This window comes from Gopherus evgoodei, chromosome 4 (genome assembly GCF_007399415.2).
Source record: "Gopherus evgoodei ecotype Sinaloan lineage chromosome 4, rGopEvg1_v1.p, whole genome shotgun sequence".
Classification (NCBI taxonomy): domain Eukaryota; kingdom Metazoa; phylum Chordata; order Testudines; family Testudinidae; genus Gopherus; species Gopherus evgoodei.
Window position 1 is genome coordinate 51,638,700 of NC_044325.1, and position 27,769 is coordinate 51,666,468.

At 41.2% G+C, this 27,769-nt stretch overlaps 1 protein-coding gene across 3 annotated transcripts in view; it reads right to left on the bottom strand.

The window, feature by feature from the left end:
* Positions 1–22,938, bottom strand: part of AKAP6 (A-kinase anchoring protein 6) — a 404,712-nt gene extending 381,774 nt beyond the window's left edge. For all 3 annotated transcript variants that reach the window (XM_030559312.1, XM_030559313.1, XM_030559311.1), the window contains exon 1: positions 22,850–22,938. The gene's annotated coding sequence lies outside the window, so the exon portion shown is untranslated. The remainder of the gene's footprint in view (positions 1–22,849) is intronic.
* Positions 22,939–27,769: the final 4,831 nt, after the last annotated feature.

Here is a 27,769-nt window from a genome sequence, read left to right on the forward strand (position 1 = left end):
AAAGTTATAGTTAAACTTAGAATCAAATGGTAGTCCATTGTCCTACTGCCTGGGTCAATAATGAAAGTGAATCTTTTACATCACAATTATTACTGTTTATGATTTCATACATTTCCTCTTAAAAGAAATATTCTTAAAAACCTCTCCAGATTTCTTGCCTTGATGAGGTCAATTTAACAAAAGTATTATGCATTCCCATTAATATCATAAAACCACAGCTGATGAATCATGAGTCACTTACAGATCTTATTTACAAGAGAAAAAATGAAATTAAAGACTATGTACAGATCTAATAGTTGTGTGTCATCTTTAAATTAGAGAACAACTCACAATAAATTCATAACAAGGAGGTTAAAATTACATGAACCAAAATAAGTCTAGATTGTGGTTTGTGTTTGGTTTTTTAAAGATCAGTTATTCTTATATCAGGATGAGAGAGGGAGCTTCAAATCCTGGTCCAAGTAAACATTTTTGGAAATAGTTCTACGTTTGTTTGCTGTGCAGTTACCTGAAGCCAACTGAACTACTCATTTATTGCCTTATCAGTAAATAGATTATTTTATTTATTGGCAAACCTTGAAGTAGGCATCATAGCTGTTGAAGAGCATTTATTTATTGCCCAAAGAAAAAAACAGTACTTATCTGTTAACTCCCATACAAAATTTGTAGAATAAAAGTGCACCTATATAATGCATGCTGAAGACAGAACAAATCTACTGTATTATTTATCCTACTTAGTTTAACAAGCAAAACCAAGCATTTTTCTTCATGCAACGGTTTTATTTGAAGTCTTGAACTGCTGATTTAAAGATCTTGTTTTACCAAACCCTTTGACCTATACTCAGGATTTTAAAGCAACATGCCATTTGATAATGTTCATCATTGTTCTAGTGACCTCATGGCATGTGGAAAGATTCTTTATAGCATACAGTAGTGCCTAGGTGATCATTAGTTAAATGGAGCCCCATGCTGGAAGAATGTTGCTGTTATTCTCAGAAGGGAACCCAACAAATTATATGAATAATTCATTGTTTTGAGCCTAAGTAGCATAATATAATATTTCAAAACAGGGAATGATGTGTTTTTGTTTTCCAGCATTTCAAAATTACAAAGCAAGTGCGAATGGTGAATTTTTTTGTTTTAAAATATCATATTCAAAAGTCACAAACCCAGGACTTCCAGTAACCTCTCTTTCTACTGAGTCTGATCAAGGAATCCTTAGAGAGCAATCCCATTCTCGCTCTGGCCCCTCTTCATAGCTACTGACAAAAATCAATGTGCCATAGATAAACAGATAAAACACACAGGGTAGTTTACAGTGCCAGATAAAAGTTTGAAACAAAAACTAAAGGACTTTTATTCAGAAAGACATTGACAATATTCCCAAACCTTGTTTTTCCCCCCTAAAATAAGAGGTAGAATGTCAGAAACAAGCTGCATCAATGCTCTTTCAAATTGTTCCTCGAACTCTTTACTCCATAGGTCCATAAAAAATGTCTTGAGAGGTACCCAAGATTACAAGGTTGGAAGGACGCCTGAATTGAAGGATTCCCTAGCATCTGGATGAAGCTGGACTCTGACCCTTAGTGTAAGGTTTACCATCACTATTGGGTTTATGTGCCACCTCTGAGGCACAAAACATCTTCCCCAACACATGGAAGACACGCAAGTCAGTGATTAGAACAAAAGGACTGAATGTCAAAAGAAATCAAACATTCTAACCTAGATGAATTGCTTGTATCTATCTGAACAAGTCACATGACTTCAGTCAAATCTACTTTAAAATTACACTTGTTTTTGAAATATTTTGGGGAATGAAGAAACTTTTGTTTGCACTTCTGCAACTCGGAAATATCTTTTTAGAGGGGAACTTAGTCTATCATATGGACTGTAGCTGCCATTTTGGGGAGAAAAAGGTCAATCTATTTTAATTTAGAAAAGTGACTACTTCACACTCCAAGAAGTGTATTTATACTGGATGGATTTAGTGTGCTTCCTCAGTAACCTTTTTAATACAATGGACTACAATAGTTGCATTGGAGGCAATAATCCTCCATTTAACATGCCCACCAATCTGTTTTGCCAATGACTCTGGCATCTAAAGATCTCAGTTCCAAAGAATATGGTGAGATGATATACTAACAGCTGTGATGGAGCTGCTATTGTTGTTCTTGATAAACATGTATTAAGGACTTATTCTTTAATCAAAGCTTATTGCCAAGACAGTACTATATGGCTGAAAGTATCAGGGGGTAGCCATGTTAGTCTGTATCCACAAAAAACATCTGAAGAAGTGAGGTTTTTTTACCCACGAAAGCTTATGCCCAAATAAATCTGTTGGTCTTTAAGGTGCCACCAGACTCCTTGTTGTTTATATGGGTGAAAGGCACACTAATGAGAGATGCAGATTTTAACTGCTAAGCCACTTACTCCCATCTGGTCCAGCTTGTTAGTGATCTAAAATCACTACCTTATGAAGTCTCATAAGCTAACTTACATACAATGAAAGGTCTCAGTCCAGTTATTAGTGGGGAAATGTTCACAACAAAAAAGTCAAAACACTCAGCAATCTCTCCAAAGAAAGAGAGAGCGCTTGCTGCAAAAGCATTATTGTGTAGGTGCTCATTCATTTTCTGTGCATTATACCAATAGAACATTTTGCTGCATCTTGAATTTTAGAACCTATGTAAAAGGAAGGAAAAAAAAGAGAAAGTGCTATATCTAACAGCACGTGAAATAAAGGGATGTTTGTTTGATGACTTATGCACATGTTAGCATGCAGCTTTCCTCTTCGGTATAGTCTTGGCGTTATCAGAAACAATGTAACATAGCGATTATCTGGTCATAGAGAAATGAGTCACAATCATGGTACATTGACAGGAGTGAGCATAAGATGGAGCACTGGTAGCTTTAAAGCAATGGTTAAGTTGTAGCCAGTTTGTGTCAGTAGTTACCTCATTCCCTCTCAGCCTGTTACATCCCACAGCCAGACTCTTCCTCTTCCCTTGCCCCTCCCACACTTCTCAACTTCTGCACTCTCCCTTTTTAATTCATCTCACTATCATCATATTCCCTCTACTCCTGCACTATATCTCCTTCCCCAAATGTTGTTTGGGTCCCAAGTGCTCCCCTGCACTGCTGTAAGCTCACTTCCTGCATCCTCCTTTGTGGAACAAACATATAACTTACATGTGAATACAACAAAAGCAGCGTACGTTTGAATGCAAGACCAGTATGTAAATCACGTACATTTACTAATATGAAAGTTTCACCTATTCCAGGTGTGTGTATGCTGCCACATGTATTAAAGACCACGATAAACTACCTATGCCATACACATTCACACATACCCATGCTCTTCCTGGTTTCCTAAAAGAGTGTTACCCAGTGTTGGTCTTTATTCTTCCTGACCATTTCATGAGAGACAGGAAGCACTTGAGAGGTGCACTGTGCAGTGTCCACCAGGAAAAGACAATGCACACCCCAGGGTTTTCAGTGAGTGCTGAAACAGTGAAGCAAAAGATGCAGGAGAGGACTTCTCTTATGGGAGAATCATCCTCCTCCCACCCCCACTGCCTCACCCCTATGGAAAGGGGGGAAATTTGAAGCCGTTTTGTGCCCTAATTGGGAGGGTTGTCCAAGTCTCACACCCCTATCTCCTTATTACACTAGTGGATGTTGGGCTGATGGAAGCAATAAACTCATGGATCTCAGACTAATGCAAACTTGGAGGCCACTGAGAGTCCAGAATTTCATGCACACAACCTTAATCAGCTCTCAGGCTGCTTGAGGTTCATAATATGCAAGGAGTCAGTCAATTGACCCAAATGGGAGGCACAGCTGCTCAACACCTCTGGTGGGTGCAAAGGATATCTTTATTTTAAAGTACTAACTCCAGGTATCCGAATTTGAAGCTTTTGGGTTCCCCCTGCCTTTGAAGTGGCTCTATGAACATTTTCTATAAATGGACAAGGCAGTAGCACAATACGATCTCTGGAATGCAGGCCCTTGTAATACCCACAATCTGCCACATGAACCGCCAGCACAGTACACTTCTCTACAGAGCTGCCTCAGACATTCCTTGTAGCTGAGGCCTGGCCTACTCTAGAAAATTACATCAGCTTAGCTATTTTGGTCAGGGGTCTGAAAAACCCACACCACTGAGTGGAGCAGTTAAACTGACCTAAACCCCCACGTAGACAGCACTAGGTCAATGGAGAATCCTTTAATTGACATAGGCTATATCTACACTACAAAATTATGCTGACCTAACTTACATCGGCATACAGCTACCGCAGTTATTAAATCATGTGTGCGCACGTGTGGCTCCTTGTGTTGGCAGTGCACATCCTCGTCAGGAGTGCAGTTCTATTGTCAGTTTGGGGCACTGTGGGACAGCCAATAACAATCTACGTAAGCAATACAGTGTCTACATGGACACTGCATCAACTTTATTACATCACCTGTGACTCTATACCCCTTGTGGAGGTGATGTTACTTAATCAGAGCAGGGAGGCGTATATGCCAGCAGGAGCCAAATTTAAGTGAAGACACTTCCACAGTTAGTTCAACACAAAGCAGCTCGTGTCGACCTAACTCTGTAGCATAAACCAGACGTGTGTATTATACAACACTTAATATGATATGGCGCAAATTCTGATAGGAGCATTTAGATGCAACCATAATCAGAAATAACTAAAAGCAATAATGCCAGGGCACACCACACATGTGGGAGTTATCTATAAAAATATTCATATTGGTGATATATGGAATATGCCAAATTGTATTTTGTTCAGTTTGTTTGGCTTTTGACTAAAATAATCCAACAACAAAAGAAATGCCATGCCTCGATGGCGGTCCCTCCAGAGTAGGGTTGAATTACCAGCAGATGGTGTCAGAAAGCTTGCATTGCTACTGCCCATGTTGTCTACCTAGTTTGTGTCTACCTAGTTTGTCACTAAATAGAACTTAAGTCTCAGGGCATTTACAAATAATTGTTGCACACATTTTAAAGAGAAGTTTGCTATCTTGCTGTTGGTTCAAAGAAACCATGAGAATACAAAGAAATCCTCAATATTCTCTGCAACAAGAATCCTTCCTCTAGAGATTCAGTGTTTGAAATCTTCAGACTCTTACAAGAAAAGTAAATGTAGAGACGAAAAAGGACAGACAAAATGTACAGTCATCGAAACCTTTCAAATTTAAATCCACTTGACCTAGATGTCTATCGTTGCTACTAAGGTCCTGACAGCCTTCCACCATGCAAAAAGCAGCATGAACTTTGTGGGAGATTCTTGTGGAATTTCCATGGTTTGATAGAGTTTGATGCTAGGCAAAGTTACTATTTTCCAACCCTGTAAAGCCACAATAACCCCTCCCCATTGTAATGCTTTTGCAGGATCTAGCGGCGTTCAGACTCATGGCATTTTGTTTTGATTAAAGATGAAACATGAAACTCCAGGGGGACTGGAATTAGGTCAACACTAAACTTTTGGAAAACCCACCCTTAGAGTCAGAATCTGTGTTACATCTCTAATAGGCACACCCAGAAGAAGCAACCCAGTCGAGGGAGGACCTTGGTGGATTTAAGCCACCCTGGTGCCCTCCGAATTCCAGGCTGCTTCAGGAGTGAGAGCAGCCTCCAGCTAATTTAGATAGCTCAGGGTAGATGTCTGAGTTAAAATTGCCTCCTTGGACTGTCCTGCAGGTAGCATGGCTGCCAAGAATCTCTCCAGTACTGTGTGCTGTGGTCCCTGCTTCAACTCCAGCCATGCTCACTTCAACAGGGCTTGCAAAGAGATTCTCAGAAGACATGATGCAGTTGTCATCCTAAAGTCCAGTATCGGAAGAATTCTTCTCTGGCCAAATCCAGGGATTTAAGAGCCTCTTTATGCCTCTCCAGGTCCTTTGCCCAGAGCAGAGGTGAGAATCCTACCCTTCAAATCTTATTTCTGAATTTGAGAAGCTTTAAATTGAGTTTTAACTTTTTTCATATTGTGCTTTTATGAGTCTTACATTATTTGATTCCAAGAAGCAAAGTTCATGACTGAGCTTCTATATATTAATTTTAAGAATGTTGTGGATCAAAGTGACCCGACTTTGGATGTCTTATTTGATGCGAATGACGACCTGTGGATTTGCCGCTCAAGTTTATGGTAAGTATTAGTGAAGGTGGGTGCACTGTCCTAGAAGATTGTGTGTTGATTTGTATGTGTTGAAGTGTGGGACTATGTGTATTTAGGGTTACTGTGAATGCCGGTTGTATGCATTTGTGTCTGGGAGTTATGCTGGGATTATTGTGTGTGTTAATCGTTGTGCTGATTTATGTGGGCGATGAATGAGGAGTATGTGCTGCGGTGAGGGGCTGTGTATGTTTGGGGCTATTGTGTGTGCTGGTTGTGTTTTGTGTCTGGGGTGATTGTGCATTAATTTGCATGGGTGGTGAATGATGGGTGTGAGCTGTGGTGAAGGGTGGTTTTGAAGTATTGTGGCAGCTGAGCCAAATAATTCACCACCTGTGCAAATTAGCTTTAGAGCAAGAATGGTGATTGGTTCAGTTAGTTACTCATAGTTACTCATGCTATCACAATAGTCTAGGACACTTGCCATGACTTGCTTTGCTGTAATTCATAAAATCAAAATGGGACAGTAATTGGTGATATTCTGAATAAAAAGAGCTCTCAACCATGCCTGTCCGTAGCTGTTTCCCAGGGCCAGTGTAACCATTTAGGCGACCACAGTGTTAGTTTGGGGGGGCACCATTTTCTTCAGCAGCGACTGCAGCAGCCGGATCTTTGGCTGCCCCTGTTGCCGCCGGCATTTAGGCGGAGGGAGCTGGGGCAGGGGAGCGCGAGGAGGGCTGCCTGCAGCAAGTAAGGGGAGGGGCGTGGCATGCAGGGGAACTCTCCACCCCAGCTCACCCCTGCCCCGCCTCCTCCCCGAGCACGCTGTGGCTGCTTCACTTCTCCCACCTCCCAGGCTTGCTGCGCCAGTCAGCTTAGACACCGCAAGCCTGGAGGGGTGGAAAGAAGTGAAGCAGCGACAGCGCACTCCTGGTGCTCGTACTCAGAGCAGGGGTGAGCTGGGGTGTGAGAGGGGGTGCCTCAGGGTGGAGGGTGGGGAGCTGCCACAAGTGGGGCACCTCAGGGCAGAGGGGGGGAGCTGCTGTGGTGGGGTGCCTCAGGGCAGAGGAGGGAGGGCGCAAGGTGGAAGTTTTGCCTAGGGCACAAAACATCCTTGCACCAGCCCTGCTGTTGCCATCACTTCACACTGACTTAGATTTTCTAGGCTTCAGAGTGAGAGACAGACTGGTGACAATCCTGGAATCTGGTTATATAGATATTTCTCAAAGTATTCCTTCATGGCTGAGATTCTTTTCTGTTTACAAGCAGAAGAGAAAGTATAAGTATAGAAAAATTATAATCATCATTTATATTGCACTAGTACCCATAGGCTATAGTATCAGGCTCTGTGATGCACAAAAACCATTCAGAAAGAACAAAAACTCAATCACCTCTTATCACCATTGAGGTATCCTTTGGCCTCAATAGCATTAGATGCTCTTCAAGCTGCTAATAAATTGTCCTATTTCTGTGCCACTCTTGTCTTTTCATATATTGCTTGATATACTTTTGTTCACTCTTGAAGTGCTGCAATCACATTTAAAATCAACTTGAATCTAACTAGATTCTGTAGTCTCTAAAACTACCTCCTCAGAAAAGCATCTTTAAAAGATGGAGAAGAAACAACGATTACAAATTATACCTGACAGTGCCAAAACCTTTGAAGGTATTTTGATTAAGGATAATGCTGTTCTTCATAGAGGAAAAAAAACTGTTTGTGAAAATATTAAATCATGTAGTGGTAGGATATTGGGATATTTCTGCTCATGTTGACTGCTCACATGTTGGTAAAAAAAAATTCCATTGTTTGAAACAATTTTTTAGAATTATTAAAGCATTTTCTATCCATTTAAAATGTTCCTCCACCAGCTTTTGATGAATATGATAATTATACTTTTCGTTTAGTAAGTTATATTGACTCAAGTCCAAAGAAAGAAAAAATTTACAATTTCCTGACCTAAATAGAGTTACCTGGCTGATTAAAGAAGTTATAAATCTGAGGGTTTTTTTTTTAAAAACAATGAGTAATACTTTTTCTTGTGACATTTAAAGTGAATGCAGCTGATTTTAAGAAGACAACAACATTTTTCTTAGATCATATCTAAATGACATGAACAAAGGACAGAGCAATGAGGATCTGGATGGAGAATCATGTCACAGATTTCTATCTTTTCACCATGATTTAAACAATTTCCATCCCACCATCAACATCAGTCTAGACCAATCCACACAAGCGGTCCATTTCCTTGACACTACTGTGCTAAGTGATACTCACATAAACACCACCCTATACCAGAAACCTACTGACTGTTATACTTACCTACATGCCTCCAGCTTCCATCCAGGACACACCACATAATCCATTGTCTACAGCCAAGCTCTAAGATACAACTGACAGAGCCAGAAGAGTACCCAGAAGTCACCTACAACAGGACAGGCCCAACAAAGAAAACAACAGAACGCCACTAGCCATTGCCTTCAGCCCCCAACTAAAACGTCTCCAGCACATCAAAGATCTACTGAAAGATGATCCCTCATTCTCACAGATCTTGGAGACAGACCTGTCCTTGCTTACAGACAGCCCCCCAACCTGAAGCAAATACTCGCCAGCAACCACACACCACAGAACAAGACCACTAACCCAGGAACCTATCCTTGCAACAAACTCCATTACCAACTCTGTCCACATATCTATTAAAGAGACACCACCATAGGACCTAATCACATCAGCCACGCCATCAGGGGCTCATTCACCTGCACATCTACCAATGTGATATGCCATCATGTGCCAGTAATGCCCCTCTGCAATGCACATTGGCCAAACCGGACAGACTCTATGAAAAAGAATAAATGGACACAAATCTGACATCAGGAATCATAACATTAAAAAACCTGTAGGAGAACACTTCAACCTCTCGGGTCACTCAGTAACAGACTTAAAGGTGGCAATATTGCAACAGAAAAGCTTCAAGAATAGATGCCAGCAGTTTCTCGTTGAACTCGTGCTGATGCTGTCCTTGCTTAGGTGCTTATGCAATGTACCTGGTAGTCCTTTTATCTAGATCTTCTAGTTGAGTTAGCTTGGCGGGGGATACTTTCAAGAGCAGAAGGAAAGGACCAGACTCAGTGGTGGTGTGTAAGAGGATGTAAATGCAACATTGGTAACTGGGCACAAGTGGGTCACATTTTTTCTCTCTCTCTCCAGCTACAGTGGCTGCATGCAGCTCATCAGTGCTGCTTCTGAACTGGTCTCAACAGGAGACATTATGTGCCTGGAAATAAAGGCCCCAACCTAGAACCTTTGTACCATATTTCTGTGGTATACTTCATGGCTAATGAGAAGACAACATGGTTTGCCATGGAGGGCCTAATCCAAAGGCCACTAAAACCAACAGAAAATGGAGGACACTAAAAGGTTTTGGTTTAAATGAGACATTTGTTATGTACCACTTGCATATATACTGTCAGACAAGAAGGACAGTGCCTTATGAAGTATACCACAGAAATATGGAACAAAGGTTCTAGGTTGGGGCCTTTATTTCCAGGCACCTAATGTCTCCTGTTGAGACAAGTTCAGAAGGAGCAGTGATGAGCTGAATGCAGCCATTGTAGCTGGGAAGAAAGAGAGAAACTGATGCATCTCCTTGAGAATATGAGGAGCCTCCTTTCCTAAAAGGAAAACTGCTCCTGACAACAGGCTCATATTAGGGTAGGGCCTCTCAAACTCTGAAAAGTGGCACTCAGTGGATTAATCTTTGGCTGTACAGAAGTGTAATGGCTAGTGAAAGTGTCTGCCACACTTTGTCAAATGTTGCGAATCTATGCATATATCAGCACTAACAGTTAATCAGGCTTGACTACATTGGCAGACAGGCCTCACTAGTGGAAGTTTCAGGTATGCCAAACCCTCTAGTTTTACATAGATTTTCCCCATGCTACGCCAGTGTCCCAGGAATAATATCCTGGAAATAATCAAGTTCTGCAGAGGCTGCATTTATATTGCAACGGAGCGTGGCTGCCTCTTCTCCAGCCAGCATTCCACTGGGTCACTTCTCTCGGTCCAACTGCAGCACCTTAACATCTATGTATGTGTAAAGCAAAAGTATTATTGACATTATCTTGTTCAAGGCTGTTTAGCTCCAGCTTGCCACTTCTCGCCTGGTCCTATAACTGATGGTTGTGGCAAATCCAAGTTAAAATTCTCTGTCATCAAACAGGAAGTCATGGCAGGGGAGGGAGTTTCATGTAGCCATACATTGCTTATTACTTCTCCTATTTCAATATTATGGTGCCAGAAGTGTGTCTTCTACCAAATCTCCACTGGGGAGAATGGGCCCATAGATTAAATATCCATCTAGTTTCTGCTTGTTCTGTGACCCACCCATCCCCCAGCTTTCATGACAAATGCTCTAGGTTCAGTCCCCCAGCACTCTGGCAAACAGAATTCCCATCTCCCTCAAGGAGGGAGAAGAAAAAGAGACCTGCAGAGGACAGGCCCACATTTCGCTCCATTCCTAGAAGGGGTTTCAGAGTTACAAAGAAAGGAAATAAATCCTCTAGGTGGGACCTAAGGATGAAATTGAAGTTAATATGCAAGGAGCAATGGGATAAAATTGAAGATCATCATTTAGGACAGTTCTGAAGTTACACTGAATATCACCTGCTTCCTAGGCCTGGTCTACACTATGACTTTAGGTCCAATTTAGCTGTGTTATCTCGATTTAAGCCTGGACCCGTCCACACGATGAAGCCCTTCCCCCCCCCCCCAACTTAAAGCACTCTTTAAATCGATTTCTTTACTCTGATGAGGGGATTAGCGCTGAAATCGGCCTTGTCGGGTCAAATTTGGGGTAGTGTAGACGCAATTTGACGGTATTGGCCTCCAGGAGCTCTCTCAGAGAGCTCCATTGTGACCACTATGGAGAGCTCTCAGCTCAGATGCCCTGGCCAAGTAGACAGGAAAAGGCCTGCGAACTTTTGAATTTCATTTCCTGTTTGGCCAGCGTGTTTGCAGAGCTCATCAGCATGATGTGCACATTGCCGGGGCACGTTGCCCGGTCTGTACTTTGTGAGAAGTCTATGACCATGTCCCTCTCGTCGCTGCGCTGCCATTGCCTCCTGGCCTGCTTTTGTGTGAAACAATTATCTGCTGTTGCTCTGATGGAGACTCCCATGTCTGCCCAGGCGCCCCTAACCGATCTCACCGAAGTCGGCTAAAAGAGCACCCAGGAAGTACTGATGTAACCCTTCTGCCCCTCTGAGTTGGCAGCAACAAGGGCTGAGTTCAGTATCCAGGGGTTCCGTTTCAATAAAAACACAATGCAAAACCGGCCCGAGCCCCCACCCGGTGACCTGGGACAATTACCTACGACCCCCTTGGGCGCCTCTAGGAGGCAATACTTCCCCTCTCACAAGCACAGAGTCCGAGTGTAGCAAAATCCTTTTAATAAAGGAGGGAAACAATGCGGCATCACATTAGAGAACCACCACAAACAGGTTTATAACACAAACCATAAGCAAAAACCCACCTCCAAGTACATTTGGCAATGTCTTTTCCCCCTTAGGGTCTTAAATCCAATCACCCCAAAGTCTAACAACAAGAGAGTCTCTGGTCAGTGCCACCCCAGAGTTCAAAAGTTTATCTGCAGAGTTTTACCCCCCCAGCCTGGGTGGAAATGGGGGGGGCACACACAGGGTGTAAAGGGGCACCTTATGTGGGCCAGGGCCAACTGCTCTGCCTCTCCATGGTGAAGGCTGCAGCAGAAGTCCACGACCAGCTCCACTACACCAGCTGTGCCGCTCCTCCAGCCAACCTGTGAGCCACTCCAGCCGTCCCCGCAAATCGCTCCACTCCGCTTACTGTTCCATGGGCTGCTCCAACATGCTGCAAACTGCTCCGCTCTGCCAGCCGCTTAGCGATAGATCTTCAGGCTCCCCCACTAGCTAACACAGCACTCAGTGCTCTCAGCTCAGTAAGCTTAGCTTTTTTAGTGATTTCAGTTTGTAGTAAGGGAGCCCCGGTGCTGATGCACCATTGGCCCAACGTGAATTTAGCTCAGCCGCCTCTAGATGATCTCCTAATGGAATCAAAATTAGCCCTACTCTTCAACAGTGGAGAGAGGAGGATGTGCAATTGGCGTTCCAGGCCCTCAAAAGGGGCCCATACCATCAAGTACACACACCAGTCCCCAACCTCTCTCATTTCAATGGGCACCCATTGTCTAGCAAGTGCTACTTAATGGATATTGAGACATCTTTGGCATAAAGCAGTCTCATAGTTCCTCATTCACATAATCAGGGTGACAACACTTTCTTTGTTATTGGGGCAGGAAGAATGAATTGGGGATCCCAGAGCTGTCAAAATGACCATCCCAGGTTGCCGTGGGCTATGCTAGGTGGGGTGGGTGTGCCAATCCAAATATCTGAAATTCCTTTCCACACTCCCTATAATTCACCATCAGATATCAGGGTAGAGCTCATCCTGACTCCGCTAATACTGAGGTACAACCACATCTGCTCTAACCCCTCAGACAGAGACCAACACCACAAAATCTCCACCATGCAATCTCAAAACTACAATACCCGCATGAGGAAATAAGGAAACAGATCAACAGAGCCAGACGTGTACCCAGAAGCCTCCTACTGCAAGACAAACCCAAGAAAAAAAACCAACAGGACTCCACGGGCCATCACATATAGTCCTCAGCTAAAACCCCTCCAACGCATAATCAGGAGTTTTAGCTGGGGATCTGTACGTGGACATCCTGGACAATGATCCCACACTTTCACAGGCCTTGGGTGGCAGGCCAGTCCTCGCCCACAGACAACCTGAAACATATTTCTCACCAGTAACTGCACACTGCACCATAGTAACTTTAGCTCAGGAACCAATCCATGCAACAAACCTCGATGCCAACTCTGCCCACATATCTACACCAGCCACACCATCACTGGTTCATTCACCTGCACGTCCACCAATGTAATATACGCCATAATATGCCAGCAATGCCCCTCTGCTATGTACATCGGCCAAACTGGACAGTCTCTACGGAAAAGGATAAATGGACACAAATCAGATATTAGGAATGGCAATATACAAAAACCTGTAGGAGAACACTTCAGTCTCCCTGGCCTCACAATAGCAGATGTTAAAGTGGCCATCGTGCAGCTAAAAAACTTCAGGACCAGACTTCAAAGAGAAACTGCTGAGCTTCAGTTCATCTGCAAATTTGACACCATCAGCTCAGGATTAAACAAAGAGACTGCGAATGGCTTGCCAACTACAAAACCAGTTTCTCCTCCCTTGGTTTTCATACCTCAGCTGCTAGAAGAGAGCCTCATCCTCCCTGATTGAACTAACCTCGTTATCTCCAGCCTGCTTCTTGCTTGCAATATATATATATATAGATATAGATATCTCTCTCTCACACACACACACACACCCCTACCTACCTGCCTGCCCCTGGAAATTTCCACTACATGCGTCCGACGAAGTGGGTATTCACCCACGAAAGCTCATGCTCCAAAACTTCTGTTAGTTTATAAGGTACCACAGGACTCTTTGCTGTTTTTACAGGAACATGACGACAATGGCTACCAATCGTAATGCACCGTCTGCTGCCCAAAGGCAATGAGCTTCTGCTGTGTAGTATTGCAGTCCCATATCTGCCAGCACCCAGCTACCCACAATGCAATGCTCCAGAAGTCAATGCTAGCCTCGGTACTGTGGATGCAGTCCGCTGACTTAATGCACTGAGAGCATTTTGTGTGGGGACACAATCGACTGTATAAAAACAATTTCTAAAAACAGACTTCTATAAATTTGACCTAATTTTGTCGTGTAGACATACCCCTAGACTTAGCAATCAGAAACCAAGGTTTACAAGATACTTAACAATGAAATAGGTTCCCTGAGTGAACCTTTAACACATGCATTTGGAGAACCAAACTTGTTTCCTTTTATCTTCAAATATGAATAGACATTCATAGCAGTTGCGGAAACTTTGTCTGACCGCCATTGGCAAAGCCTCTGCAGACACCAGAAATGCTCCAGTTCATTCTCAAAATTGACAACTTGTAAATTTAGCAAAAATAAACTAAAATCCAGATAGAACTGTGACCATAAAATCGCTAAGAAAACACAAAGTGAATTTTTGGAAGAGAACCAGTTTGTAACTTGATTAAGAACGTACAGAAGCATACCATGATTATTTAAACAAATCTGACCTTTACAACAGCATCTCTCTCATATCTGCTGTGTCACTGCTTTGGTAACAGTATACCAGACATGCTGAAAACTGCTATGTAACAGCCTAGTTTCTCAGAAGCTGCATTTCTATTCCTGTTGCAATATTAATGTGATTTATCGTTTTAACAGAATCTTGTTATATTTTTAAAAGAAAGTCAGCATGACTTAGTGTAAGAAGAATGTAACAAACACTTGCTTGTTGATAAAAAAATATGGGCAAAAAAGCGATTAGGACCTTACCTTCTCATGGGTGACAGCTGCAGACAGAGTAGATCTTATTATAGCTCAGACTGTAGGAAGGAGTAGCTGCAAAGATAGCTACCTTAGCTAGCCAATTTTTAAGATACCCTCTCCTGATGAATAGCTTACTCAGTAAAATACATTATAAGATTATAAATTTGTCATCCCAATCTGAATCTCAGTTCGTTTGCTTCTTGTCAGACATTTTATCCAAGTGTTGTGGGCACTATTTTATTACTACTACTATTGTTAGTGAATATTTCTATTGAGGTATCAGAGGGGTAGCCATGTTTGTTGCTCTTTACAGATCCAGACTAAGAGTCCTGTGACACTTTATAGATTAACAGATGTACTGGAGCATAAGTTTTTGTGGGTGAATACCCACTTCGTCAGACTCATGACAACGTGGGTATTCACCTACGAAAGGTTATGCTCCAATATATTTGTTAGTCTATAAGGTGCCACAGGACTCTTTGTTGCATTCCTATCGAGGTGTCTCTAAAGTATGTCTTTCAATTTCAGATTGAAGAGTTTTAGAAAAGAAGAGAGGGTTATTTTAATTATGAAACTGACTGGTACACCTACTCTTGACCTGTATTTACTCTAGAAGAAAAAGAAAATGTTGATCTAATAATAGTAAAAATCCATTCTTTAGATGAAATTCTAGTTATTGAAGTTCGTTCAACCCATCTCCAGGAGCTGTCCAAAATCTCAGGATGTCTTCTGCAGAGACATAGATGCAGTGTGTCTTCTACTCAACACTTTCTTTCTCAATAGGAGTTCTAAACATCCAAGGTTGCCCTTTGCAATACATATCATTTCCCCCCTCTTCTAATGAATATAACATTTCAATATACAATGTTTTTAAATCTAACTTGTTTAGCCATCTCTCCTACAAACCTTTCAATTCTCCTGGCAGTGAATATTCTATCACTATTATCACTGTCAGATATCAAAAGGGAAGTGCTTTCTATCTGATTATAGAACAGTAAATCAAAGATGTTAGTTTTATAATAGGTTAGCAAGAAAACACACTATTTCTCTACTGTGTGTTTCAAAACTAAATATATAAAATGGCCATTTTCAGCTAGCCAGGGGGATATCTCATCATCATAATCTGTTTAGTACTTAAACAACAAGCTTGGTCCTGTACAACACAACACCACACCTGCTCCCAATGAGTTTACACTCCAGAAGACTAACCTCAAAAAAAGGACACACTGGGAAGTACAGATTGGGGAGTAGAGGAAGGAAAGCTGAGATGAAAGTTGATCTTATGGTTTAAGTACTGTACTAGGATTTGAATGTTCCGAGTTCCTTTCCCAGCTCTGCCACCGACTTCCTGCTGGACCTTGGGCAAGTTACTATATCCATGTATCAGTTCCCCATATCTGACATTGGGATCATAATAATTCTTATCTTGCCAGTTTAGAGTATAATCTGTTCAGAACAGGGATAATCTTTTATTATGTGTATATGCACAACACCTAGCACAACAGATTTCAGCCTCAGTTATTGTGTTTAGGTACTAACAGAATACAAATAGCAGTAACCCCAGCATCCCCAGTATTCCCACCCAGAACTACTGTTGTAAATTCACTTCTTGTGGACTTCACAGAAGTGTGTTTTCATGAGGGATTTAAAGGAGGAGGTGCTTCAGAGGGATTGAACAGAACAGGCAATCACTGATGATCCATCCTCTATCACAGGGGTAGGCAACCTGCGGCACACAAGCTGATTTTCAGTGGCACTCACACTGCCTGGGTCCTGGCCATCAGTCTGGGGGAGCTCTGCATTTTAATTTAAAATGTTTAAGAAGCTTCATTTTAAAATTAAAAACCTTACTTACTTTACATGCCACAATAGTTTAGTTAGATATTATAGAGAGACGCCTTCTAAAAAGGTTAAAATGTATTACTGGCACGCAAAACCATAAATTAGAGTGAATAAATGAGGACTCGGCACACCACTTCTGAAAGGTTGCCGATCCCTGCTCCATCCTCTATTCCCTGGTTCCGGCAGTCAGAGGCTAGGGACTCCCAGAGCATGGGGTCAGGGGCAGCTCTGGGCATCAGCATGCCAAGTACGTGCTTCAGGCGGCAAGTCACTGGGGGCGCTCTGCCAGTCGCCGCGAGGGTAGCAGGCAGGCTGCCTTTGGCGGCTTGCCTGTGGAGGGTCCAGCGGACCCTCTACAGGCAAGCTGCCGAAGGCAACCTGCCTGCCAAGCTTGGGGCGGCAAAATGCCTAGAGCCGCCCCTGCATGGGGTTGCATCCCTGGCCATCCTATAATTTCTCATAGTAAAGGGAGAAATACAAAAAGGGCCAAGGGTAAGAAAGAGAAATACAAACAAACAGTCTGCTTAATAGCCAGTTACAGGCCTGCTTTATTGTAACCCAACAATGAGCTAGTACACAATATCATCAACTGACCACTCCCCAAGAGACTTCATGTCTGCATCCTACCCCTGAAACTATAACCATGTCCAGCTTACAACATGACCAGCAAAGGGTGTCTCTTAAAAGAACTTTTATAGTTACAAACTGGAAGCAGCACTAGAGCAGCCTGGGCTTATGCTCTTGGTTGGACACTCCCCCAACAGAACGTTAACGCTTCTATTAGTACAGACTAATGCTACAGAGCCTCTCTCTCTAAAAGTGTGTCAGCTCTCACAGGACTCTGCATCATGGGGGCTGGGAAGTCTGTCACATCGCGATTTCTAAAAGGATGGTTGCAGCTTCTCCTGCTGAAATATGCCTTTGTCCAAGTAAAACATGACAACATTTTAAAATGGAAGCTATTTTAAATACAAGCTGAATATACTTGATGTCTATGAGGAAATAGTTTGAATTGCTGCATCTTTGCTTTTAAAAAAAGTCAGGTATTTCTGTGTCTGCATTCTGCTTCACAAAACAGGCTGTTTTTTTAAAAAAAATTAACAATGAAGGTGCTGCAGTTCAAACTATGCTGCATTCTTTAGCATTTACCCCTACTTCAGAGCCCAGTCCTGGTATGGGGATGGGGGGGGGGAGGAGAGGAGAGAGGCAAGACAGGGGGTGTTGAAAGAACAGAAGGCGCTCGTCACAATTCCAGGAGACATGTAGCATTTTATAGGAACAGGCCCTAAAACATTAGCCAAGCCAGGTACATAACACCCAGCCTCAATTTTCTAAAGATCCACATTGCCTTTGGGATGCTGTGATTATTCCATGAATTGGTAACAAGTAGTTTACAAATGTAAAGCACCTTTTATCTCAAGGTTTCTAAGGCTACGTCCAGACTACCCGCCGTATCAGCGGGTTAAAATCGATTGCTCGGGGATCGATATATCGCGTCTAATCTAGACGCGATATATCGATCCCCGAGCGCGCTTATATCGATTCCGGAACTCCATCAACCCCAACGGAGTTCCGGAATCAACAGGGGGAGCCGCGAACATCGATTCCGCGCGGTGTGGACAGGTGAGTAATCCGATCTTAGATATTTGACTTCAGTTACGTTATTCACGTAGCTGAAGTTGCGTATCTAAGATCGATTTCCCCCCCCGTAGTGTGGACCAGCCCTTAGAGAACATCACGTCTATATTCATACACTCAGCCACTGAAATGCAGCCACTTCTAGGGTGGCAGATGGACCATACATTGTGCAATAGGTGGGAGAAAGAGAAGAAAAATTGGTCAAGGATCTCAGATAAAAGATTTACCCTGACGTGTGCCTTGAGAATTTCAGTGTCCATGCAGATCAGAGAGAGCTCATTTTTTCAAAATGTCTTGTCTGAGAGCCCCAGACATAGTAAACTGCAGAGTACTTAATTTTTTGACCTAGAAGAATAAAGAGCTGAGTCAGCCTCGCTGGGATTCAAACTTCCCAAGAGTCAAAGAATTTCAAACCCAATAGTTAGACCATTACACAGGGCAGGAAAAAGGTATAGTTTCTGCACTACCGGATTCTTCCCTTTCACCAGAGGCTTAATGGCAACCTGTGCCCGTAAGCCACAGCTTTTCCTAAGGCTTTTTAGCAACAAGCCATAATTTTATCCTGGTAAACAAGGCTCTATGAGCACCTAACATCTTGCTGTGTGCCCAATACCCCAGAAGGGATGTTATCTAATTTTAAAAAATAATACAATTCTGGTTAAATAAATTTACAAGACACACAGATTTGGTTAAATAGGTAAGCAAATACCATCTCCTTTATTTTAAGAGGAGAATTGAACCCATTACATATAATAAAGTTGAATATACTATAAAAAGGGCTAATGAATTAACACAAACGATGATCTGACCCTAGCATAAGAGAAATTCCAAGTGTTCTCTTGGTGCTTGTCTCTCTAGATATGCAGATTTAGCCATCCTTCAGGAATGCTGAAGACCAGCCCGCACCTTTGCCCTACACATTAACTGATCAAGAGCATGTGTGCCTGTTTAATAAGGAGGTGGCTGCCTGTACTGGCTCTCCTGGAAAGAGGAAAGCATGAGTATCCCAATGTCTCTGTCATTAATATGTCCATTTAAAAAAAGTGTATGAACATAGACCTTCATATAAGGGTGAAATGCCCCTCCCTGGAACTCAGCTTCCATATTCTTCTTCAACTGACAGGAGAATTCTGCTCTTAAAAGATTTTTCTCAAACCCCCAGAGATAATTAGTTTTAGGATGAACCCTTACAGTCAGCTTTGCCTCCCTGTATTATTAAACATTTTATCCTGAAACACGATATTCTAAATAAATGGCTAATATCAATGTCTCATGAGTGTACAGTATAACACATGGGGCATACAGTACAATGCAATACCAATTCAGCGTCTAATGTATAAGAGAAGCAGTGTATTACCAAGACTCCTTTATGAATTCACATGGAGCAATGATTTTCTTAAATACAAGGGCCTGAATCCCAACACTATTGACCAACTGCAGCTCCCAGTGAAGTCAATGGCACTCAGTACTTACAAAATTCAGGCCTCAAAGCCTGTCAGTAGTTTTTACATGGCTCAGTAATTAATTTTATATTATGGGTCAATAAATAGACATTAGGAGGGATTTTCAAAAGTGCCTATGTGACTTAAAGTCAGTAAGATTTGTGCTTCTAATAGAAATTGTGCCCATAAGACACTTATGAACTTTTGAAAAGGCCACCAATTCTGACTCAGCTTTGGGTTCTACTACTGAACATAACATTTGACCAATTCACTGCCAACCTCCTTTTCTAGTTTACACTCTGGCATAGGAGCCCATCCCTAATCAGTAGAAGACAGCCCTCTGCAAAAATAAAAAAAATCCAGGCATGGGAGCTTTGGAGCATCTTCCATTTTGATTCTGGGGCAGGGTGGAGAAGTCTGTTCTACATGTCAGACATGATAATTGTATTATGACTTGCTGACCCAAACATCTGACTAGTGTCAATCTTGTGACTATTGATTCTGGAGTTGGTCTGTCAGACTGTATGACTGCTGGGTTAGGAGGAGACAGATTGCCTGCACTCAGCTCCATGTTGCACAGCAATTGTAAAAATTAGTGTTCTATAAATCACATTCTTACGAAGACAAAGCTTGAGAAGTCAGTAAATCTGCAAGTGCTTTATGTGATACCTCTGTTTCTCACCACACCTCACTGTACAAGTGTACATGCAGAACTCTATCATTAATACAAGAGAATCCCTTCCCTTCCCCCCGCCCCCCACTCCATGTGCAGATATAGGCAGGATTTTTCATTTCCAGAACAGTCCAAATTCAGGCACTTAAAACAGATTCCATTAAGAATATCCCTGATTATTCATTTCAGGAATTATGAACAAAAGGAAACAATGGAAACAAAATTGAAAACACCCTGTAGGTTTGCTGCTTTTGATCCCTGCTGAAAACAGGTTTTATTGTTCTGATCATGTCATTATACCTTAAACAACCAGAATTGTGTTATTTCTAGTAAGTTTCTACAGCACAAGAGGCCAAGATTGTTGGGAAGGAAAATTTCTATTTCTTTAGACCACTCTTCCCAACTGGTGCCCCCCGCCACACCTGCCCTCCCGCACCCTCTAGGGCATATTAAATGAACAGTAAAACCTCACTAATTAAGATATTCAGCTGGATCTGAGATCAGTAGTGGCTGTGTTGCTCCAACAAGCCAGCATTGTCATACCAGCTTCTATGTCAGTGGGTGTTTCCAAAGCAAACAAACAATGGGTGGGGAGAAAGAGAGACAGAGAAGAGGAGGGAGAAGTAGAGGAAACAAAGCTTTGAAAAGCATAATTCTTTCAAGTTATTAGAAAAATCCTAAAAATCATTTGATATTTCACAGGACTTGGTTTCCCTAAACTATTTCCTGTCATTCATAGGAAAATCTAGTTCTGAAAAATTCTAGTGACAGTTCAAATCATTATATACAAAGTCTGAAGAACACATCTTATTATGTCCTAATAATGTCATGTACTCCGTCCAATCCTATGCCGCTTTTTCTCTCTACCAACCTTTAGTTACAGCCATGCTGATGATACATGTTAAGGCTATCACATAAATTGATCCCCAAAAGTTGTTAGCAAAAATGCATTATTCACCAGAATTTCCATAATTCAGCCACCAGCCAGACATCCTCCCTTCTTCTTCTTGCTAACTCATACCTTCTGAGTGTGCATATTGAACACCCAGTGATTCGACATTACTTCTTTTACATCGTAAACCACCACAATTCATTTTAACAATCACAGTAAGTAAAGCAATAGCACTGTGATAATGATTTACCTTTTTGTGTGTTTTGCAGTTTAACAAAAAAAGATATTATGATCAGACCACACTGGAAATAGTGTATATGATGCAGTGCAGACAGTCTAATTAAAACCTAGGAGCTCCATTTCAGCTAGTGCCAGATGAGACCATCATGCCTGTCCCTATGAAAAGCAATCTAATTACATGTACTGGTTTTATGCTTCATATTTAATGCTTTTTGGTCCTTTATATCTGAGGAACATCATTAAAAGATTAATGGTTGCTATTCCTCCCTGCTATACTTTTGAAATACATACTAAAGCTGAGCAACACAGAGCCAGAGACCACTCCCTAATTCCTAGTGGACATATTATTATTGATCAATTAAACTGACATGTGTCTGGTCTTTTCTTTGCTTCTAATCATCTACACATTCAAAAACAAAAACAAACAACCCCAAAGAATTAACATTGTTCTATCCAGGCCTGTCAGATTAACTTGGAAGTTAAGTAAAATCAACGTGGTTGCCAGAAGCAAGACCATGATATAAAATAGAAACCATTAGACATATTAAAGAGAGTTTCTAAATTTTGCAGGTATCACGTTATAATTCAGTCTCATAGACTCTGGTCCTAAAATATGTGCGTGTATTTTATATAAAAATTATTCCCCCATACTTGCAGAGGGAGCCATTACAATTTTTCATACTGTGTTTTATTCCTGTAATGAAAAGATCAACACTTGAAAAGCCTGAATCTTTGCTGCAATTGCAGTAAAAGGTGTAGCCAAAGAAGAGAGAGACTTGTTTTACATCTAATAAAGAGAATATCTTAGATCCACATTATGGTTTAGTAACAAAAAGAAGAAGGAAAGGAAGGAATTCAGTAATACAGCTGGAAGCTTTTGAAAGAAATACTTGATATAAAGGGATGATAGAATTCAAAACAAATTTTGTCTTGCTGTTTTGTTTTTAAAATACCAACTGCATAGTATAGAGCAGAACCACTTATCAAAGCAATACAGTGCCAACTGCTTATTCAGCATTGTGTAGCATTTTGTGTACTACCATATTATTGAAAACCCAGTGGAATTCAGTAATATTCACACGCACACCACAGAAGAGTTCATAAGTTAAAATAAGAGTGCTATAGAAAATATTAATCCTTCAATATAAGAAGGAGGGAAAGGATTATTCTACCTTTGCGACACTATAATTGTGAACAGCTGTATGTTCTATTTCAGAGAAAAATCATATTGTTATAACAGTAATTTAGATGTGAAATTCAGCTATATTCTGTAGAGGCCCTCAGGATATCACACACAAATACAGCAAAGATTATAATAAATATATTTCTGCCTGTCTGTGCCTCCTGTAGGCCTTTGTCTTAGCCTAACTGTCAGAAAAAGATATTTAGGCATGCAACATCTTTCTTCAAAACCCATTTTCACAAGGCAAATCCCACACATTCTAATTTTAGAAGAGATTCATAGAAAATCAGGAAAGCAGTGGTGCAATTAAAAACAAGCCTACATTTAGCACTTACCATCTCCTGTTCAAACCATTCTCTTTTGATGTTTACGGCACATCTGTGGGATGCAATACTAGGAGGTGTCTTGTGTGACCTGCTGCATGATGCTGTGACATCAGTTCAGATGATGCAGCTCATTATGGGAAAGACTGGTTGCCACGGCAACCAAGATGTGATAGGAATCCTTACTGCATTTCCAGGGGAGCCTAAGACAATGAGGAAGCCCTTTAAAGAAACAGACAAAATGCAAAAGGACTCAAAGTGCCACTCCATAAGATTATAGTACGTTTTCTTACTGAGTTCAAATTTAGATGGGAAGAAATTATTCCCCCGCTATGGTAACAAATGTAGACACACGAGTTTAACATTATTTCCATATAGGGCACTTAATTAACTATACATTCATTAATGACAAAATTTAATAAATTAATATTGTGTTTAATACACAAAGATGTTTCTTTTAGAAGAATTTCTGCCATTTTAATATTAAGCCTCTTGTAACATGAGCTGTTTAAAGGAATAAAAGGTGCCACTCTACCCCACATCAGATCTGAGATTCTTAGAAATTCTCCTTTCTGGTACTAAAAAGAAAACTGGATTAAAAACTTACACATTCTCAAACATTTTACGCTGTTAAATAAGTTACTGTGCTTTGTTTTTAAAGCAAAAACACATTTCTATTCACAAGAGAAGTTTCTAGTCAGCCAGGGAAAAACCTCCTTATGATTTTTCAGCTGTAGGCCAACCTGCAGTACCATCTGCATGCTGAGTAGCCTGGCTTTCTTCTGTCCATCAGGCAGACACACAAATGAAGATTTAGAAGGCTTGCCGGCAATCTGCATGCTTCCGGGTCCACTCTACCATGAGCCCCCTCCTCACAGCAACTGAAGGGAAACATTGAAAACAAAAGAACCTCCTCTTAATTTGCATAGGGCTTTGGATTGGTAGATCAGACTGTTAGAAATTACCTTCAGCACCTGGAATTCATCACCCCTCCCTTGCAATAGCTAAAATAGGGTTATCTGACACAAATATTAACTGAACATGTGAATATGAGAATTCACAACTGAAGGAAAACCAGCACATTTTTGGCTTTTTGCCAATTCTATTTGATGAGAAAGGCAGTTTTGCCAGATTCTTTCCCTTCCATGAAAATCCCTTTTTACATGGTAGAAAAGGACAAAATATCTGGACCTTGTAAGCTTTAGGCTTTCCCAAGGGGAAACAGAGGCCAGAGAGCCAAAGAGAATTTAGGCCCTAATGGTGTCCAATAAACTCTGGAACCAGTGTTGGGACCAGAGCTGTTTGACTCACTAGATCTCAAACTACACATAAGAAGTTCCTTTACTCATGATTTTAGATACTGTGTCATAGGCAATTAATAAAACCTATGTCAGAAAGGAAAAAAGCATCAACTGCTTGTAAAAAATACAAAGCCTCTTTCTACAATTAGGAATTCTCATGGCCCTTGTGACCTGTACTGGACCCTTGATGGCCCCAAGTACTTTCAGTGCTCTATTCATGCTTATAGAATCAGAACTGGAAGGGACTTTGAGATGTCATCTAGTCCAGTCCCCTGCAGTCATGGCAGGACTAAGTATTATCTAGACCATTAAGTTCTAACTTAACTCCATACTACTGCAGACAATGAACCCCAGCCCCAAGATACTCTCATGCTCCACTGAGACTGGTGTTCAGAATAAATGTTTGGACAGAAAATCTGTAAAGACGGTTCTGTCTGACCCAATCAGAACAATTTGGAAGATAAGATTTTCTCACTGTGGTCGGAACCAACAAGTGGTTCCGACCTGAAATCTATGGGTATAGAGTGACCAGAGAAAGAACGATTGTATTGAAAAAACTGAAACTGTGAGCCCTAAACACAAAGATGACTCAAGATACAAGTTCATGCTCACAAGATATTTTACAGTTCATTTTTATTTTTGGGTGTTTATCCAGAGAATTTTTAAATTACTTCCACAAAGTAAACAGACATTAACCACATAAAAATAGGATTTATATTGGTTTGGTACATTTAGTCTAGGAAATTGATTGAGTCTTTTCTAAGTATTTATAATGTGTGGATCACCATAGTATCAAAATAACTTAACATTCTAAAAGTTTAAGTAAAGGGATCTCTATTTTTCTCCTTCCAATTGCTATTTGGTAGAATTTTTTATTATTATTATTATTATTATTGTTACTACATGGAAAAAGTGAATTTTATATTTTCTTACGAAGGTGATGGGATTTAATTTATTCAAATTCATACAAATGGCTGAGTGGGAATGAACAACAAGCTGTCTGCCTAGTATGGCAACCTTTTCATGTGCCACCTTGAAGAATTTCTGGAAAAATGCACTTTGAAACCAGCGATATACTTGAGATACATCAATGATATTTTCATCCTCTGGACAGATGGTTTAAACTCCCTTTGGGATTTCTATCACAACTTCAACAACCACCACCTGTCCATTAACCTGCCTCTGGAAGACTTCCATACTAGCATTAACTTCCTGAACCTCACAATGAAATTCAGCAATGGAACCCTACAGACAACCATATACAAGAAACCCATGGATCACCATCCCTACTGTCAGATTCAATAACCACCCCAAATGCACCAAGAAATGTGTTATCTACAGCCACGCACTCAGTTAACACTCTGATATGCTCTGAGGAGAAAGTCTAAGATGTACACTTTAGCACACTCAAAAACTGCCTTCACCAAACAAGGACACTCCAGAGAAGTAGATCACATCACAGAATGAGCCAAATTCCAAGAGAACCACTTCAGTACAGAAATAAAACCCCTTCTGACCACACCCCCCCAGTTCTCATCTACCATCCCATACTTGAACCCATATAGGATATCAAACAACCTCAACCCATATTTGCTGGGAACCCCCATCCTGAAAGAAATTCTTTTCTGAACCCCCACTTCTGGCCTTCAATCAGTCCCCAACCTCTTCAAGCCCATCATCAGAAGCAGCTCATAGAACTACCCACAATGACTTCCAGATCTCTTTGTTGACTGGTAACAGCTAATTCAGATCCCACCATTTTATATGGGATTATGTTTTTCAATATGCATTACTTTGCATTTAACATTGAATTTCATCTGTCATTTTGTTGCCCAGCCACCCAGTTTTGAGAGATTTTTTGTAGCTCTTCAGTCTACTTGAGTAGTTTTGCACCATCTGCAAATTTTGCCACCTCACTGTTTACCCCTTTTTCCAGATAACTTATGCAAGTTAAATAGGACTGGGCCCAGTACAGACCCCTGGGGGACATCACTATTTGCCTCTCTCTGTTCTGAAATTGACCATTTCTACCTTTTGTTTCCTATCTATGAGAGAACCTTCCCTCATATCCCATGACAGCTTACTTTGCTTAAGAGTCTTTGGTGAGGGACCTTGTCAAAGGCTTTCTGATAATCTAAATATACTATATCCACTGGGATCAATACAGCTACAATTACACTGTACACACATGGGGGCCAAATTAAGGTTTGCACAGGCAGCTGTAACTCTAGCATTTCCAGAAGTTTGAGTGCTTGACATTGTAATCTTAGGCTATACCTACACTGCAGACCTTACAGTGGCACAGCTGTACCGCTGCAGTTACGCTGCTGTTAGCTCTCCCTGTAGCCACTCTGTGCTGGTGGGAGAGAGCTCTCCCACCAGCCTAATTAAACCACCCTTAATGAGCGGCAGTAGCTATATCATCAGGACAGTATCTCAGCCAACATAATAGCAGCAGTGTGGACTACATGGTCTGTGAAACTTATTTTGGTTGGGGCGGGGGAGGGTGTTCTTTTCATACCCTGACCAACAAAAGTTTTACCAATAAGCGTGTTAGTGTTGACAGCCTTAACATTGTAATGTCTTTTTCCTGACTGCAGTATTTACTATATGCCAGTGTGTATACACCTGCTTGGAGTATGAGATTCAACAACAACAACAAAAAAAAAAAACCACAAACATCTACTTAAGGGGAAAATCCTTACCCAGGTGTATAAGAGTCTCATTTTATACAAATATGTATGGAGCCCTTGCCAGGGAGATAATGATCCTATGAGAAATGCCCAATTCCCAACTAGATGAAAAGAAGCTCCCCCTTATCCGTGGAGCAGGCAGGACTTACAAGCTTTACCAGCTCCCACAACTACTGCTCTCCCAGTAGAGTCTACCAATATAGAAAAGAAGGAGAGTTGCAGGGATTGTACATTGTAAACTGCACAATGTTTTGTTACAGTAAAACAACCACTTTAGAAGCTTGGAATAAAGCACCCTAGCCAGGACTGACCTGTGTATTCAAAGCTAAGTCTTAAAAATTGCTCTTCATTTTGAGGGATGGGGAAGGTCATCTACCATACATAGTATGGTATACAAGTTTGTAACCAGATTGGAAATTGTCTTCCCTGCCTATGAAATCCAAATCATTTTAAACCACCATATTAAAGCAAAGCATAATTGTTCAGTAGCACACTCTTGAAAAGGTATACACATAGGACTATATACTCAAACCCTTCATAGCAAAACTGGTACCACATGACTGAAAGGATGTGTGGATCTGATCTGAAGGGGGCTTCAAGTTTTCCAGTTGCTCCATTTCCTCCCTAAATAGCAGTATTAAACCCTACACTAACTTAACCCATCACTGTGTAATAATGTAGGTACAGTTTATGTCTACCAATAGAACTATTTCAGTTCAATATACTTGATGGGAAATGCGTAGACACATTCCCTTCACTTCCCTTTAACATAAGGTTGCTTCCCCCCCAAAGAATTGCCTTAAATACCTGATAAAAATGAGTATAGCTTTTGACTTAAAGTAGTAACTAAAATGACTCACTCCAGCTATTAGTAGCCATTGTTTTTCTTTACTATCTAGTTCTGGATTGGCAGAACATACGGACCAATCACAAGTTAA